The sequence below is a fragment of the Tiliqua scincoides genome, chromosome 2 (genome assembly GCF_035046505.1).
Source record: "Tiliqua scincoides isolate rTilSci1 chromosome 2, rTilSci1.hap2, whole genome shotgun sequence".
NCBI lineage: Eukaryota > Metazoa > Chordata > Lepidosauria > Squamata > Scincidae > Tiliqua > Tiliqua scincoides.
In genome coordinates this window covers 123,554,159-123,573,551 of record NC_089822.1, presented here as the reverse complement: position 1 = coordinate 123,573,551, position 19,393 = coordinate 123,554,159, and the positions used below count along the sequence as shown (strand labels likewise).

The following is a 19,393-nucleotide window of genomic DNA, read 5'->3' as shown; positions in this document are numbered from 1 at the left end:
GTCATCTCCCTCCGTTATTCCTCATGGGCCTCCCATGTCCAATTTTATTTAATTTGAACTTAAATTTGTACAAACATAGTGTGCTCATAGCATATTTTCATAACAAAGGAGAAGAAAATTCAACAGAGAAAATTTTAACTGCGTGTTGAGATAGCATCAGCACCAAGATGCGCTGCTGATTAATTTGTTTAAATTGTCAGTGTTTTAACAGTTGTGTTTTTTATACAATTGATAATTGCATCAATAGATGTTGACTGTAAGCTACGTTGGGCTTCCTCCCTCAGGAGTACAAATGTGCGCTACTTAATGATGGGGATATATTCGCAGACCCCTGTTGTTATGTGATTGGGTCATTAAGTGAACATTCAGTCAATCTATTGCCTTTGTTGTGTAAACAGACACTCCCTGCCAGACACTCGCTGGCTACACAGGCTACTGGAGATAGATTGCCCTTCTTTGCATTAAGAGCCTCTCTGTTGTGTAAACAGATACTCTGTTGCAGGCTATGGGAGATGCAATTGTCTCATTAAGAGCATCTTTATTGTGCTTTGACCACCGTCATATATGCGGTCCATCGTTAAGTGAAAGGTTGTTAAGCGTCACGTACCTGGACATTTAAAAAAATCAGATGCACAAAGAATGTGTGTGTGAATGTTACACTCATGCCCATACAGTCCAATTGTAAAGGGGTTGGGTGGCAGTGGAACGCATATCAGCACCAGTTACAAAAGGCGCTCTGTTAGCATGTAAAGTGGAAATAGGTGGCAGTGGTGGGAAGGTGGAATGAGGCGGTGACAGGGTGGGGTGGGGCAAATTGGGTTCCGGAAGCCAAATTCTAACCCCCTTTCTGGACTCAATCCCACAGCCTAGGTCCAGGTGGACCTGTGTCAGCGAATTTGCTAGCGCAAACTGAATAGACCCCCCTAGCTGCAAAGGCTTATCCTCGTGTTCCCTTACCCAGAGGAGATTTCCACAACTGCCCCTGCCAGATGCAGTGGTAGACATTTCAGCATCACTGCAGTGGTGAGTGGAGAAGAATAGGATTGGGCGGATAGACTCCCATACACCCTAGGCTTGTGTTAGAACTTTAAAAACCCTGAAACATGTATGAGTAGAAATGTCAGGTGCTAGAAACAGACTGTGCTAGATGCACATATTCATGTGGGTGGGAGCAGAAGAATTCACATTTCTCTTAATACAGGTAGATCCATAAAGAGGTGCAGCCCAAGACCCCTCATATATTTCTGAAGAATTGTACCAGAGCCATATGCTTAGGAGAAGAGTAGGAGCTGAGTGCAGTCTGCGCAGGCAAGCCCTGCGCAAGAGAAACTAGCCTGGGCAGAATTTGTTTCCAGGACTTAGAACTGAGTCAATGAAGCAATTAACAATCATAAAGGGGAGTTTATACTGGAGCACATGTAGAAAACTACCCTTGATTAATAAGTAGCCAGTGGCAACTGTTACATGCCTGGGATTCAGGTTTAAGGCCTCAATGACAGAGGTGTGACTTCCAGGTAGGCTTAAGACCTTACACCTTTCGGACAGAGAGCACTGCACAGCTCTGGATTGAACAATTCAGATATTCAACAACGAGAACCAATATAAGAATTAGTAGGTGACGATAAGCTTATCAGCTATGACTTACTAGGTGTGAGACCTCACCTTGAAGGTGTGCCCTAGTGCCAACTACCTACTTGTCTGCTTGCCTTTCCTTCTTTATTACGGGAAGTGACTAAAGCTGAAACAAGGATGGGGGAGGGGAACTTACCTGTGAATTTTCTGTATTGGTAGGCAACAGGTGTACAACTGTTCATTCATTCATTCATATGCCATATTGTCTGTCCCACATGGCACCTGAAGTGGCTTACAACAAATATAAAAAAATAACTCTACAATAAAAATAATTAGTAGCCAGCCCTAACCCATTTGTTGCAGGAGATCCAGATACCATCCCTCAGGATATGACAACTTCAGTTGTGGGGTCTTATCCCCAACATCACAGTATGTTAATTGCTAAAAAAAGATATCAGACTTAGGGCGCAATCCTAACCCACTTTCCAATACTGACATAAGGGCAATGCAGCTCCAAGGTAAGGGAACAAACATTGCTTTACCTGGAAGAGGCCTCTGTGACTGCCCCCCCCCAACTGCAGGATGCAGCACATGCCCCACTGACACAGCTATGCCAGTGTTGGAAAGTTTGTTAGGATTGTGCCCTTAAGCTAGGAAGAAAAAGAGGACCAGAAGTTAAGCAAAGCAAGACATAAGTGCAATGGTAATTTATAGTAGCAATAATAGGTGATAATATAGTATTATCTGCATGTATGTGTACATACTATATGTGCATATGTACGCAATATATATTGTTGAAGGAAGGTTTCTTTTGCTCTTTCCAGTTGAATTTCACAATCTCATTTCAGATCTCAAAAACCTTAAAGACTATCACATTAGGGGTGCAATCCTAAGTGTGCCTTGGGCTAGTGCAAGTCCCTTGCGCAGGTCCAAGAGGGTCGCAAACATGCTATAAAGCATGTTTGTGCCTCCTCTAGAGTTGGCTGGGCTGGTGCATGGATGCACACTGGCCCACAGAGGCTGAATCCAGCCTCCATGCCAACTTGGGCAGGAAGGCTTGTGTTGACCAAGCTCTGCTGACACAAGGGATTGGGGTAGGTGGAGAGGAGGCAGGAGAGAGGCATTCCGGGGTGGGGGAAGGCAGGGGAGGGCAGTCCCGGGGGCGGGTGGGCAGGGAGTGGGAGGCAGGGCTGGGACCTGGCAGATATGCCGGATCCTAGCCCTGTTCCCAAACAGTGTGGAGCAACTTCAAGCCACTCCACTCTCCTCGGACAGGTGGCATACCTCTGAGGTGGCACAAGTCCGAGGACACCCATCGGGACTGTGGTGACTTACCTGGGGGTAAGGGGAAGAGTTTCCCCTTACCTCCGGCTAAGCCAATTTGGGCTCCTATCTTGCGCTGGATACAGCACAGGCCTCCTGGCCTGCCTGCTCCAGCACAAGATAGGATTGTGCTGTAGTCACTGGTGTAGCTAAGGGGGTGCAGGGGGTAGCAGTTGCACCAGGCATCAAGCTTTAGGGGGGCAACAAGCTGAACTTGACACTAGTGACCAAAATTGTGAAAATCTTGGTATGTAAGAATAATACCATCATGTTATATATCATTGGAAAGGTAATTTAATGTTGAATGTATTGAAACAAAGTGCATTGGAATATCTATATTCTAGTAAAAGTTATGGCCAATTAACCAGAAAATGAAAATACAAGAAAAAGTAGATTTTCTTAACTCAAAACCGACTTATGAGACTGATTATTCTGAGAGCCAATGGCATGTTAGTATGTTATTGACATGTTGCAATGACATGTTATCATGATACAGCATGAACCGGGCTACACACTCATTAGCTACACCACTGGCTGTAGTTATAGCATGGGCTTTTGTGAACTAGAGTCCATTTCATCAGAAGACATAAAACTCTCCCAAGATTCTTCTGTTGCAGTAAAACCAAGGAAGGATCTTGTACGATGCCTTCTGATGGAGTGGGCTCCACTCCACTAACAGGGTTGCTCCTCTGGAAGATGTCTTTATTCTGTCCTCTCACCTCACCGAAGGATCATTTCATCAGTCCTTCTCCTTTCTTGGTGATGTTTACACTCCAGATATTTGCAGATTCTCATAATCTCTTTCTCTCTCCTTGGCCATTTTCTTTGCCCAACCAGGTAGATTTGTTTCATGATCTTCTTAGCCCATGGGCCTCACATGCTTGAAACTGCAGTTTAAGCTTTTCTTTTTTTAGATGGCCAGCAGGTTTCACAGGTCATGAGTTGCTCAGAACAATACATAGTATTCCAGGGTGTGTTCACAGCAGTGTAGAAAAATAAGACTGACCTCTCATTGCCATAGCACACACGCAATGGAAAGTCCAGTCCTGTAACTATATTTTGTCATATTTGTTCTCTACATATAAGAACAAGAGAACTGGATTTTGGGGTGACTCTGTAAGGCTGCTAGTCTAGCATTTAGTGGCCAACTAGATGCCACTGGGAGGTCATAAGCATTGTACCCCCTAAGCTGTGTGGCTACATGGCTGTGCAGCTTAAAACAGTGCTTTTCATTTGCCTCTAACTCCAAGACCTGTGTTGTCTAATTGCCCTGTTTCAGGCTTAATTTATATTAATAAATTCTATTAATAAATTCTTAAAATAAAATACTTGCTCATTTCTTTCTATCTGGTGGTAAGAGCCATCTCCCCTGACTGCTCAGGCCAAGTGCAACCTATGGCAAGTGTGGGTGTTGACAGATTGGAGTTATTTTCGTCAGTTGGCTTCCTGGAAATCCTCTGATTTCCTCTAGTCCCCAGCTTCTGTCCTGACAAAGCCCTGGTCTCCTGGGCTTACTCTGATGGGAGGTGAGCTGAGAAAAGACTCCCTTATTTTTGCTCTGGTTTGGAGACAAAGGCCCTTTCTGGTGGCAGGAAAAACTACCTGGTTTTGTTTGAATGGAGACTCAAGGGTGCATGGGAAGGCCAGGTTCACAGCCTGTGCCCTGCTCCCTCCCACAACCCCCCCCCCCGCCAAAGGGCCACACCAGATTGCCACATCCCTCAAATACAAGACAGACATGACTAACGTTTCTAAAACTTAAAAAAAAGATAAAAATTAAAATGCTTGTACTGTATATAAACTTAAACCCACTTGGAACCTAGAATGCTACCTTATACTGAGTCAAATCATGGGTCCACCTAGTTGTGTATTGTCTACACCAGTTGGGTTCAGGGTTCCAGGCAAAGATGCACCATTGTCTTACCTGGAGAGGCCAAGGTCTGAGCTTTCTGCATGCTAGGCATGTACTCTTTCACTGAACTACAGCCCCATCTTCAAAAATGCACATTGTAGCCTTTCCTCATAGGGTAAGGGGAATATAGATGATCATTTGCCAAGTGGCAAGTTACTAAGCCCACTCATGGAATTGCTTAGCAAGCTGGCAGTATTTTCCCCAGTGGTGAGGATTGTTCCATTCTTCAACTTCTCTAGAGAAATTATAAGCAATGAACAGAAGAAAACAGAGGTGGCCAATTAGTGACAACTTTCTAATTTATCAAGATTCACACAACACAAGCCAAATGTAGATCATGGTGCTAAACCCTTCCACGCATTACCCACTTGAGAAACCCAGCATACCCATGGAGTGTGCATTTTGTCAAGGAGCCTTAGCCAATCTTATCTGACAAACGAACATGTATGGTGCACACATTTTCAAATAGCTGTATTCACTCTGTAGATTTTGAGGTATACACTGAAAAATCTTAGGGAAAGAACAGACATGGTGCCCAAGATCCACAACCTGTTCTCTCCACTCCCCCCCCCATTTTGGAGTAGGAGCACTGGGGGAAAAGGGTTTCAATCCTCTCCCCTCTACCATTTCCCTGACTTAAATCACTCCTCAGAAGTAGGCAATTAGCCATGATGGTGGAAAAAAAGGTACAGTGAACGATAATGTATTTTCCCCCCATTTTTTCCCCATTTCCCCCCCCCCATCTAATAACCACATTAGGATGATATGTGATTATTTAGCTCGGAAAAAGGTTATGGGGGAAGAGGTCTGTTCTCCTTCCTCAGCATTCCTGTTGTCACTTTCAGGTAGGAAAAATGGAGATCTGATCACAGATCTCCTCCATCACATCTGGTCTGTTTCAGCTTTCAGACACACACATGAAATATGTGGAATGAAACACATACACATCCATGGCCTGAGAAAATAACGGGCACATGCCTGCTGGGCTTGTTCTTGACATTTCCTTCCTCCTATCCTTGCACCATCAGTCTTTGTGAATCTGCCTGATTTATGGGCTGTGTGGAAGCTGGATCTTCTCACTCTCTCATTCCAGGGTGCAGTCAAGAAAGAATTCCAGAGAGAATATTATCAGCTGAGCAACTGGCCCCACAGTCCTATAAACACCAGATGTGACTAGTAGAATCTCAATGGATAGTGAAGAAATCAGTATCTGTCGTGCCCTGAACATTTCCAAATACACATTTTGTATTAAAGACATTTATAGCCCACCTTTCAAGCTTTGCTTCACAAATTGACTTACAAAATCTGTGAAAAATAATACATCATGAAACAATACTTGTAATACGGTGGGTCCCAACTTTTAGGCGCCCGCAGACCACTGAAGCAAAAACTGGAATTGTCGTGGATCACCTGCAACCCCCCATAACCCTGCACACAAAAAAATACAATTAAATTTGTAATAAGTAGAGATGATTTATTATTTATAGAGAAGATTTTTGGGTTGCTGCTTTTGTTGCCATCTGTGGGCGGTCTGTACTCTGTCATCGCTGGTGATCTGTGGGGAAGAGGTCTCCTGAGTGAGCCCTCCCCTACAGACTATCAGAGAGAGAGAGGAGAGCAGACTGCCCACAGCCGCAGCCAATGCAGGAAGTGATCAAAGGTGATCTTCTTTCCCCTGAGACCTCCCGGACCACTTCTTAGGGCCTCCCGGACCACCAGTGTTCCATGAACCACAGGTTGGGAACCAGTGCTGTAATAGAATAACAACAGATATAGCAAAACACAGCCAGCACCAGATTTAAGAGTAGGGTATTAAAATAGTGAGTGGTGATAATGTTGTTACATTTGACAAATAAAACATAGAATTATCTCCACTTAGACAAAGCTTCAGACTGAGGTAAAGAGGCAAAGTCTGAGGTAAAGTCTGAGGCAAAAGTCTCAGACTCAGACAAAGTCTGAGGCAAAGTCTGAGGTAGTCTGAGGTAAAGAGGCAAAGAAGGAAGGCCCATAGCCAGGGAGACAGACCAGGGACAGACTGCACTTGCTCCCAGTGTGGAAGGGATTGTCACTCCCGAATTGGCCTTTTCAGCCACATTAGACGCTGTTCCAGAACCACCATTCAGAGCGCGATACCATAGTCTTTCGAGACTGAAGGTTGCCAACATGTATGTATGAGACAAAGCTTTCTTTGGTTATTTATGTCATGTGTCTCTTAAAGACACAGGAGCCTCTGTCAGAAAAAAGGGTCAGTCGTAAAGCTCATTTACATTACTTGGAGCCTATAATTTTCACAAATTTTGACTACTACAGTTTGTAAACTTTTCAATCTCCCTAGGACACTGAAACTCATTATTTTCCAACAAAGGAAATTCAAAAGAAGACTCCAATGTGAAACAGTAAAAATATAGTTTATCAAGAGCTTTGGTACTATTTGTTTGGGCTTGAATGGAGACAGCAGTTTCCCATCGCACAGGAAAGCAAAGTGAAGAGAATGCCATGATGACCAATTACGGCTGTTGTAAATTGTTGCTTATTTTATATATGTTTGAGGTTTACCTAAATTCATCACAGACTATACCTCTTCCATCTCATGGCTGTTTGGCCTCATTTTTAAATCCTTGTCTTGTTCTTTAGGTACAAGTATACACCTGCCAACTGAGAATGTCTCCTCATTCACAACTCTTATGAAGGGAGCTCTGCAGGGATGACCCAACCATGAGGGTGACTGAAGTGGTCGCTTTGAATGGTAAGCTGGTGCTGGTGCTCTGAAACCTGTGCCCACCTGCCACCTTCCCTAGCCTGCTGACTGCCCGGCCACTGCCCCATCCTCTTCTCATGCAAAGGGGAGGGATGACCTCTTTCACCTCCCCCAGCACTGCAATCCTTTTCCCAAGTGCTCTCCTGAAAGGGCCACTGCCCTTCCTGCCCTGTTGCTAATTATATAATGGTTAGGTGTTCAGGAACACAGCTTTTGGAAAGGAGCTGAATTCTTCTGAAGTGGCGGAAGAAGACTGAGTGCTAGTGAAGCATGTGTGTGCTGTCTGGTACAAGGGGGAGGGCTGCTGGCAATAGTGTGTAATGGTGCCTGCTTGTGTAAGCAGTTAATGGAAGATCAGTCACAGTTTTTCATGACAGAGGTAGCTTGGGTTGCCTCTGGGGCTCTAGTCTGTGGAAGTTCCTGCCACAATAGATCTATTAGTTGTTAAGTGCCACAAGATATTTTGTTGTTTTTTTGCTGCAATAAACTATGTGGTGACTCCTTTGAAAAGCTCTCATTGAGTAAGCCTTACTGCTTCCAGTGTTATGCTTTCTCCTGGTATATAGCTGTTAATTCTGCTGATACTGAATCAGCACAATGAGCCTGATGCTGGCAGCTGCCTTATCGAGATTGAATGATGATGCTACAAATTTGCATTTCTCTCTGCTTTGCCTTGCGTATGCTGCCGTGGGTGGGTGTGACGAGACTGGGTGAAACTTGTGAATGAGAGAGGGACCAACACATCTAACTGGTCTGATGCTTTTATTTTCCCAACTATTTCACAGAGTCAGAGTGTGAGAGCCACTGTGTCAACTTGGAACTGTTAGCGGCCATCTCTGAAGACAGACCTGGAACATGGCTTCTCCAACCCTGTGGCCAGAAAGCAGAGGAGCAGAAGTGATTGCTCCATTGATCTGGTAAAGGCAGGAGGACAGGCACTAGTAGCACTAATACCAAGCCTGATCAATCTCTTGATACTGTCTGCCAATCACAAATGCCAGTGTTACACAGTGCAAGCTCCTACTTCCTTCTGTGTTTAAAGAAGGTTATGAGACATGAGCCCATGCAGTCCCAAGTCAACCAAGGCCATAATTCTATATACCTGCGGTCCTCAAACTCGCAGGGAGTTTGAGAACCACAGTAAGTCCTTGCAGGGAAGGGGGGGAGGCAATGGAGGCGGGGGGAAGGCAGCGACGTGACCCCCAGGATTGTGTCGCTAAGGGGGCTGCAGGGACTGGCATGTACTCACCAGTCCCTGCAGCAGCCTCCTGGGGGTGCAGAGAGCCCTGCAGAAGCGTCTGCAGGGCTCCCTGAAACTTAAAAGTGAAAGCGTAGCAATCATGCTCCATTTCCAGTTTCACACAGGGCTCCCCGCACCCCTGGGAGGCTGCTGCAGGGAGTGGTGAGTACATGCCAGTTCCCTGCAGCCCCCTTTACCGATGCAATCCTGGGGATTGAGTCACTGCTTCCCCCCTGCCCTCGCCCCCTAAGGGGAAAGAAGCCAGGGCCTGCTGGCTGGGGCATCGCGATGCCAGTGTGAAAAGCCCTGCTGTATACCCTTACCTGACTGTAATGCCACTGAACACAGTGGGATGTACTTCTCTGTAACCGTATATAGGAGTGCATTGTCAGTCAAGTCCTGCTTGTGAAGTTCTTGGCTTAAGCCCAGACTTTGACATCTTGCAAGAACTTGTGGAAAACAAGGCTCCTGTGCCTGCAATACTGGCTAGCCTAGAGAAAGAAGAGTTTCTCCAGGTGTAGTTTGTTGCACTGCTATGATGATTTACTGCATCACAAACATTGCCTTTCAGTACAACTCTTAAAGACATGAGAACTCAGTTCTTTTAATTAATCTGTCACCTCTAATTAACCTGGCAAAACAATTCACAAATAATTCACAGGAGTAGGTGGCAGCCTTGCCCTTTCTAGCCTCCTTTCTGTGGTCCAAGGTACATTGGTGCAATTGAGATTAATCTCTAGCTTTGTCTTTTTGAAATGTTTATTCATTGGTATTGCAGTACCTCACCCCACAAGGACTTTGATGCTGTTGCTAATTTTGTTATGGGTGTGGAAGCCCTGCTCTTTCTCAAATGCTGCTTCTTTGGCCTGAACATTCCTAACTCCATGGGTGCCCCAACCTCAAATCACTGCAGGCTCCCGCCTACTGCACAATCCTTCCCAAGCTGGAAAAAACAAAACAAAAAACAATCTGTCCAGAGTGTGGTTGGCTGGGGAGGGGAACTCAAAGTATCATGTTGTCACATTATGTCACGTCTTTACTCGGGGCCTCTGAGAGGAATTTTATCAGGAGTACAAAGTTTCTTTTGGACCCCTTCTCAAAGAGGGAGGGGGTGAAATAGAGTGGGGGTGGCAATGGGGGTGGGCAGAATGGGGCAAAACAGGCAGGGGGAAAGTGGCAACAGCCGGAATAGTCTTTGGAGACCAGTTCTACCAGTCTTCCCAATGCAGAGCTCAGGTCTACCTGCCTGCCCAGAGTTGGCAGCTAGATTACAGTAATACAGAACATGCTCCTAAGTCTCTCTAAAATCTTTCAAATATAGAAAATTAGTATCATTGTTTTTAGGCTCACAGTAGAATGAAGAGTGTCATATGTACACCAAAACTGACTTCTGCAGCAGCTGCAGTCATTCTACTGTAGCAGGTCAGTTTCCTCCAAGACGACACTGTTAAGGAATGTATGCATTCCTGGGCCTTGTGGCAGTAGTCGCTACCATGTGCCCACGGCAATGCCCCCAGCATTCTACATGGGCAGTGTCTGGGTGAGATTGGAAAATGTAAGATCCCAGGAAATTTCTGGGCCCCCTTCTTTGGCTCCTGGACCTCCTTTCTGACCCTGGGCCCGGGTACAAATTACCCCCCTCTCCTAGGCCCTGTCTTTACTTACTTAATGTGTCACATTAAATCACATTGTCATGAGGGAGGAAAGAAGAAACAGGCACAGGGCTGCTATCTTAACTGTTACCCTGCACATGCCCGATCTCGTCTGATCTTGGAAGCTAAGTAGCGTCAGGCCTGGTTAGTACTTGGATGGGAGACCGCCTGGGAATACCAGGTGCTGTAGGCTTATACCATAGTCTTTCGAGACTGAAGGTTGCCAGCCAGTCAGTTGTTTCTTTTAACTCTAGTTCTGCCCTTTGTATCTCTCCTAAATTTCAAAAATGGGTTCACTTTGGGAGGGTGGGGAGGTGGAGGAAGGAAGGTTTGTGTTGTAGAAATACAAGCTCAAAGCTTTTCAAGGGAACATGGAATGAATATTGTTGTCTCCATAGTGGTTGAAGGCGGCAAGGGAGAGAATCCTTCTTTGCTATTAGTTATCCCTACCTTTAGTTCTTTCCAGCTCTCAGTTTTAGCTACAGTGTACTGGTTTTGAATATGGCTTTTTAATGGTTTTTTTAAAAAACCCAACTCTTTACACACTGGGAGTTGGACTTAGACCAGGAAGATTCAGGTTCAAATCCCGACTCAGCCATGAAGATTCCTTGGTGACCTTGGGCCAGTCACTCTCAGTCAGCCTCACCTATCTCAATGATAAAATAGCAAAGATGGAGACTCTCCCTTGCCTTCTTCATCCACTATTGAGAACAATGGTTGTGAGGACAAAAGGATGGAAGGAACCATGTATACCACCCTGAGCTCCTTGGAAGAAGCTTGGTATAAAATGTGATAGATAGATAAATAAATGGTTTTCAGATCTATTGTTCTTTTTGAGAAGCTTATATTGACACATTCCTTGTTCCATTATACCAAGTGAGCCCTTATCAATATCACCCTCACTGTGTCACATATGTGAGGAGATCCAGGCTCCAGCTTGTACTGTCTTGTTCCCATCACTTTATATGTCATGTGCCAACCATTGGTGGCTATCAGTTCAGATGTTAATCATTGGATAGTTGCATCAGGGCGGTAAGAACTTGGTGGGGATACAAGATATATATCATAACATTTTCCATCCACTGACAGCACTGTGGTGACTGCACTTTGTGACTATTTGATGCGCTGTATATTGCAAGTCCAAAAGCAATGGAGAACTGAAGAAGGGCTCCTCAATCCACAAGCTGCCTATCCGGGCTTGCTAGCCCATTCACAATTTCCATTCCATAAAGCTTACCTGCATACCTTCCACGTAACTGGAATTTATTTAAAGGGGGCAATAGTCTGAGATCTTTGAAAACTGCCTGAATTCCTCCCTTAGGTGTAGCCAGCATGCAAGGGGGGGGAGGTGACCAAGGGTGGTTTCCCAGGAGAATATTTGTTTTGCTAAAATCGGATGCTTAGTTCAAGATTAGTTTATGCTGGCTGAACTCCATGTGAAGAGGAAACAGCCCTTCTGGTCTGTAGAGTTCCTTTCTTAGGGAGTGGGGAGCAAAGAAAATTGCTCAGAGAACATACACAATGTCAACCGAATGAGAAACCAGGATTCCATGCAGACGGGAGAGGGGTGTGTGTAAGGTGTTCCATTCTTCTGTGGTCTTGTTAGGGACCCAAAGCTGAAGTATCAAATCAATCAGTCAATAAAGTATTGTTGGACTTAACTTGCTCTTGTTGTTTTGCTAAATGCCAGTGTAAGGCCTAGTCAAGGGTCAGCAGCAGAGCAATGCCTTGCATTTCTGGGTAGGAAAGGCTCCTGCCTGAAACCCTCAAGTCCACCCTGTGAAATGGTGCCTGAAAGCCCACCCCCTGCCTTGTCTCTCTGACCAGATGTGAAGAGGAGGCTAGGTGGGCATGGTGGTGGTGCTGGACCAATTCTGTAGTGGCCTGTTCCCCTTATCATCACTTGACCTTCTTCTTCCCTGCCTGTTTCTTGAAAAGCAGCCGGGTTGGGGCATGTTGGAAGTCCTCTTCTGCTCCCCTGCATAAGCTAGCCCAATATTCAAAGCATCCATCTCACAGGACCTCATGACCTGGAACATCCGGAGACTCAGTTGGTACTGATAATTCTGAGCTGAATGGTCCAATAGTCTGACTTTATACAACAGTTTCCTATGTTTCTAAGGGTACAATCCTAACCAACTTTCCAGCACCAGCATAGCTGTGCTAGTGGGGCATGTGCTGCATCCTGCAGTTGGGAGGCAGTCACAGAGGCCTCCTCAAGGTAAGGCAATGTTTGTTTCCTTACCTCGGAGATGCGTTGCCCTTATGTTAGTGCTGGAAAGTTGGTTAGGATTGCAGCCTATTGCCTGGGACACAAATCCCATCCCTGTAAACAGTGCCCATGAGTATGGTGGTAAACTGCAGGGGTTGGACTAGATGACCTTGTAGTTATTTTCCAACTCTATGATTCTACAAAATTGTAACTGGGCCCAGGGTCAAAAAGGGGGCACAGGAGCCAACAGCGGGGCCCTAAAATTTCCTGGGATCTTACAATTTCTGATCTCACCAGGGCCCATGACACAGAGGTGTGGGGGTTACAATCATAGCTGGGTCCAGAGTCAAAAAGGAGACCTGGGAGCCAAAGGAGGGGAGCCAGAAATTTCCTAGAATCTCAAAAAATGTTTGCATATGTTGGGTGAAGACTAGCATTCACATTTTGCGTAAGTCTACATAGGTTTATATATCATAATTCATATAAATTATGATCCAATCATATGAAATTATGTTCCAGTGGAGAAGGGAAAGGACCCAAAAGAAACTTTGTCCTCCCTGATAAGATTCCTCTCAAAGAACCTGCCTATAAAAAGCACAGCCACACAAAATACAGTAGTATCAATAGTCACAGATCAAAAGATAGTCACATATATTACTAACCTTTATGGTGCAATACTATGCTAATTTACTCATAAGTAAATGTCATTGTTTGAAATGAACCTTACTCCCTAGGAAGTAGATTTGGGATTGCCATGTTAGCATGCATTAGTACTTTTCTTGCATCTCACACTAAGGTAAGACAGGCATCTCACACAACAGGCAGGGTTGCACACAGAGGCTGGGTGGGGTCAGGGAGGCAGAGCATGGATGTGCAAGAGTGTGCAAGCAGTCGTTCACACAGACACTTGGGAGCTCTGTGCTATGGAAATGGAACAGGATCAAACCCTAGATTTCATATAATAACTTATCTATTTATTTCTTACATCTCACTGAAAAAGTCCACCATGTAGATTGGTGAAAAAATCAAGTGCCGCTTATCTGAAAGAGTCTCTCTCTCTCTAGTTCATTTTGGTCAGGACTCTTCAGGCTCCTGAGGAACTCATACAAGGTTTCGCACACTCACACAGGTTTCTGCTACAAAACTGGTACTGTTTCCCCAGTTCTCTCACATGGCCTCTCTCATCCTGAGACCTTCTGGGTTTGGCATTTAAAGAGGCAGTACAGAGCATTCCTTGTCTGATTGCTGCCCGCCTAAGATAGCTGGTAGTTTCAGTGTTTCATGTGCTTAGCCACAGCAATGAACATACATTGCAATGATCATGATGAGTGCCTAATGGTCATTTAACGCTGTATATGTGAGAATTCAGTCATTTGCAGGAGCCTAAACATGGAGCAAAAAGCTTCTAGGAGGTATCAGATAAGTCACCGTGGGAAGGAAGATGCTGGACTTAATGAACCCTTCGTCTGATCCAGTAGGATTCTTCTTATCTGTATTTTGGAGGAATTGCTTCCCTATATATGTTCCAGCCATATATCCTAGCCATAAGTTACTTCTCATCTCGCTGTGTCAGATACCACAAGCTGACTTTTAATAACAGATCTGAGAGCTACTGATCTTGCATGTCCCTTCCCTTCCCATCCCTAGCCTGATCATGTCTGAAAAAAATCTTCTATATCAGATAAAGAATTTCTTATAAATGTATGCCTATTTATGACTTTAAAGTTAACACTGATACAGAGGATAGAGTCAGCCCTGATATGGTGCCATTCCTGGCTGAATTGGTAGCTATAAGGACATCCTGATACAGGAAAAGCCCTGAAGATTCAGAGCATCTCTCAGTTTCAGCCCTGTAAACTGGTGCCATACATTTTGCAACAATATTGGTCTTTCATTTGTATAATGAAATGCTCTAGATGTCATTTCATCATACACAAAACACACTGAATGTTCTTAAAACACACACACAAAGCCTCAAAATCACTTTGGAAAAGAGTATTGATAATGCAGCAGTAAACCTCAGGCTGTGCTGTTGAAAGATCGACATTCTGAGATGCCTCACAACTGTTACTTCATGGTGCCTTTTGATGGATTAGATATTGAATCCATTGAGCAACCTGTCTAGAGACATGAATGATAGACTGTCTCAGTTAAGCAAAGTGCTGGCTGGGTGAGGCAGAGACTAGGTAAACAGTCTTTGCCCAAGCTGGAGGCTGAACTGTTAACAATGCATGTTTTCCAGCCTCTTTTGCGTTTGCTTTTGTTTAAGCAAATGAATGAGTTACCTATGGAAAACAAACCAGCCATGTATTACTCATGGGATTACAGCAGAACCAGCTGGTCAGGAAATGGGAATGTCATTTGGGTACTATTAAAAGCAAGCAAATCAGTTGGAGTTCATTATTTATTACTGCTTCAGGAGAATAGGGAGTGACAGGAGATGAAGTTCTAGGCATAACTGACAAATTAAAAATTAACAAGCCGTTGAGTCCAGATGGCCTGCACTCAAGTGTTGTTCAACAACTCAAACGTGAAATTATTGATCTTCCAACAAAATAGTTTTTCAATAAAGGCTTTTGAGACAACTGTACGGTAGCCACCATTTAAAAACGGATTCAGAGAGGAAACTGGAAATTACATGTGTGGCCTGGGTAAATCTGTAGAAAAGCATTGTGAAAGTTAAAATTTATTACATATACTGAAGATCAAGCCACACTGAGAAAGAATCAGCCTGGTTTCTGCAAAGGGAAGTCCATCCATGCCAGTCCTTTAGAGTTCTTTCAGAGTGTCAGCAAGCACATGGTTAGGGGTGATCCGGTAGCAGAATCTTTGTCTCTCAAAGAATGCTGGGTGAGATGAATGTTGTTCTAGTCCAGCAAAGCACTTTTGCTATTCTTAGACAAGACTGTATTCTCTGGCTAACTTAACACATATTAGCTATGCAGGAGGTCTGGTCTAGAGGACAGAGGGTTCATTAGCCCGAAGATAACATCGGAAGGTCGCCAGTTCGAGGCCACTGGCAGCTCCCTGAACTGCAAGACCTTGAAGCAGCTGACAAGCCGAACTGAGTTATTCCATCTGCTCTTCAGTGTGAGCGAAGACGTGTCTTGGCTGCCCTTCATGTGAGAGATGAAGGAGCTGCTTGTCAGCCTGCGTGGGAGGCAACTGGCGGCCAGAAGTGAGACCAGACCAGGAAGATCCATCTGAAACGTTGTGTTGTTCTTGAAAGAAAGAACTTTTCTTTGATTGTAAAAATCCCCTTGAGGGATTTAGAAACAGCCTGCCTATGTAAACCGCCTTGAATAAAGTCAGAGGAGTAATCCGATGATCAGAAAGGTGGTATATAAATACCCAGTTATTATTATTTTCATATCCGAGTATGAACTCTTTCTTTGTCAGTTTAAAGTGTTTCTAATATCATTTGGAAAAAGGTTGACTGCTGCAAAACTAGTCAGCCCTTCCCTGCAATGAAAGGACAAACCTCCTGCACTTTCAATAACTGTGCAGAAAGGGGGGATTTGAGTAGGCACAAAACTTCTTACTCCTGCTGTTGACTGATATAACAAGCTGCACTTCCTAAAATATACAACTGTTCATTGGTTCACCCTAGGGCTTGGGTTATTCTGCTTATAGTCCAATCCTACCCTGTGCTGGAAGAGGAAGGCCAGCTGGCCTGAGCTGTATCGAGTGCAGGGTTGGGGCTGGCTGTGGTGTAACCTAGAGCAAGGGGAAGCAGTTCCTCTTACCCCGGCTTACATGGCAGCAGCCATGCAGCCTGGATCTGTATCACCTAAAGAGCTGGCACAGATCTGAGCAGCCCAGCACTAGGCTCTGCTGCCTAAGAGGGGGGTTAGGATTCAGCCTAAGTGCCAGATCCTGGCTCCACCCCCCTCCTGGGCCCAGTCTGCCCACTGCCTGCCCTCCTCCTGCCCCAGAATGCCCACAGACTACCTTCCCCTACCCTTCCCAGAACCCTGTACTGACTGAGGCAGGCTGGCTCAAACTTACTAAGCGCTGGTACACCATAGGCTGAATTCGGCCTCCAAAGGCTGACGCACATTTGTGTGCTGGCCTTACCTCCTCCTGCAGTGTCGCAAAAGTGCCTTATAGCTCCTCCTCCTTATAGCTCCTCCTCCTCCCAGCCCCTGGTTTGGCAAAGGAAGGAGACAGAAAAGGAAGTGTGGAGGAGAGAAGAGTGGTAGGCTAGGGCAGGGGTGTCCAAAGTTTTTGGCAGGAGGGCCACATGGTCTCTTTGACACTGTGTCGGGGGCCGGGGGGAAAAAGAACTAATTTACATTTAAAATTTGAATAAATTTACATAAGTTTACGTAAATGAATATATTGAAGATGGAACTTATATGAATGAATGAAGGTCTTGCAATAGCTCAAGGCCTATAAAAGGCCTTGCACAAAGCAAGGCTGGCCTTTCCTTTGCTGCTGCTACTGCATCACAGACGTGAAACAACAAGCAGGGGAGGGAGCCCTCATCCCACAGCTCACACGAGAGGTCAAACAGTTGCCCTCACGCTGAGAGCAGTTGTGTTGGGCCAGTGTGGGCTCCAACAAAAACTCCAGAGGGCCAGAGGCTCATTGGAGACTGGGGGCTCCCTGAGGGCCACATTCAGAGGCCTTGAAGGCCACAAGTGGCCCCAGGGCCAGGGTTTGGGCACCCCTGGGCTAGGGAGTTGAAGAGTGAGAAAGGCAGAAGGTGGCACATAACCAGGTAAAAGGGTATTAAATAATTTGTATCAAGCACCAGAAGGTCGTGGGATGGCCTTGAGTACAATATCCAGGATCCTTGGGGGTAATTATGACACTAAGCAAAGTCAAAACTTGTTGGCAGTTGCTGTAGACATGCTATCTTGGTCAAGGCTACCCTTTTGAAATAGGAGAAAACAATTCTGATGGGGCTTCCCCGAGTGACAACTTTATGCAAAGGTGAAGACCCTTTCTTGTGAAAGCAAGAAAGCTTACGGTAGTGGGATTAAGGGTGTAATCCTAACCAACTTTCCAGCAAGAAGGTAAGGGCAATGCAGCTCCGAGGTAAGGGAACAAACATTCCCTTACTTTGAGGAGACCTCTGTGACTGCCCCCCCCAACTGCAGGGTTATGCACATACCCCATTGGCTCAGCTATGTCAGTGTGGGAAAGTTGGTTAGAATTTGTGCTGAACACTGTAGGCTGTGCGCCACAGTGGGCTATGAGTAACTGATAGGTGCTAGGGTTCTCTGCTTCTCCAAACATTTTTGTTTGTTGATCACCTGCCTTTCATAAATTACATTTCATAAGCATGCTGATGGTCAGAATTTCATTATTGTTTTTGAGACAGTGTAAGACAACTAACAGCGCAATCCTATCTTGCTCTGGAACAGGCAGACCAGGAGGCTTGTGCAGTATCCCGTGCAAGATAAGGCTGAAAAGAGGCTCAGCTGAAGGTAAAGGGAAACTCTTCCCCTTACTCCCAGGCAAGCCACTGCAGCCCCTATGGGTCTCCTCGGACTTGCGCCATCTCCTGAGGTGGCACAAGTCTGAGGAGAGCGGAGCTTGAAGCCACTCTGTGCTGCTTGGGGAGTGAGGTTGGGATCTGGCATAATTGCCAGGTCCCAGCCCCCCCTCCACTCCCCACTCACTCACCCCAGGACCACCGCCCACCCGCCCTCCCCCTGCCCCGGAATGGCTCCCTCCCACCTCCTCCCTGCTCACCTCAGAGCCTTGTGTCAGCCAAGGTCAGCCGACACGAGGCTTTGTTCCTCCATCAGTGTGGAGGATGAATTAGCACGCCGGCCCAGCTGACACTCGAGGAGGCTCAAACTTGGCTTATGGCACATTTGCAACCCTCCTGGGCTGGTGCAAGGGACTTGCGCTGGCCCAAGGGCAACCTAGGATTGTGCCCTAAATGGTAAACTAGATATAACGTGAAATGAACCTGTTAACCCTGCAGCTTTCCTTTTTATTTTATTGTTTTTATAAATAGCATGTTTAGGGGTGCAGAAACTAGCTTAGAACTGAGGGGGAGACAGTGTGAATAAATCCAATGGAGGCCCCCAGGAGGGAGCTGGCCAGAGAACTTCTGCACTTGAAAAGGTAAGAGATCCCCATTCTAAAAGAGTTATAAAGGAAAAATGAGATTCAAAAAAAGGAACCCTGTTTGAGACCTGTTACAGAACATTTATTTTGTAAAGAAAAATTGGTCTGAATGAGCTCCTAGTTTCAGTGGTGTAGTGGTAAATTTTGAAATGCATGAGTTTGTCATGGCACCTCTATAGCAACGCTCCGCTAAGATCACACACACACACACACACACACACACACACACACCAACTTTACATCTCTTCTTTAGAACATTTTCTTCTCTCATTGCTTATTCTGACTTTGAATTTATTTGTTGGAGTGGGTTGCAAAGTGTGAACAAATGGAGAAGCATTAAAAAATTGAATTAAAAATATCCTTGGTAAAATATACAAGGTATATTAGAGTGCTAGCCTATGCATGTTTGCTCAGAACCAAGTCCCACGGTGTTCACCAAGACTCATCAACACTCAGGCAAGTTTGCCTAGGATTTTTGCCTCAGTGTAATGTGAGCTGCTTGCTGTTTCTCTGACAGCCCTTGAGAAAGATGATGGCCTAGATCAGCCATTTTCAACCACTGTGCCGTGGCACACTGGTGTGCCGCAAATAGTCTGCAGGTGTGCTGTGAGAGTTTGGGGGAGGGTCATTTGTTAAT

General features: G+C 45.4%; 1 protein-coding gene across 1 annotated transcript in view; it reads left to right on the top strand.

Moving 5' to 3' along the window:
- Window positions 1-19,393, top strand: part of KRT8 (keratin 8) — a 124,462-nt gene that overhangs the window by 53,006 nt on the left and 52,063 nt on the right. The window contains exons 3-4 of the mRNA XM_066614598.1: window positions 7,442-7,553; window positions 8,351-8,482. The gene's annotated coding sequence lies outside the window, so the exon portion shown is untranslated. The remainder of the gene's footprint in view (window positions 1-7,441; window positions 7,554-8,350; window positions 8,483-19,393) is intronic.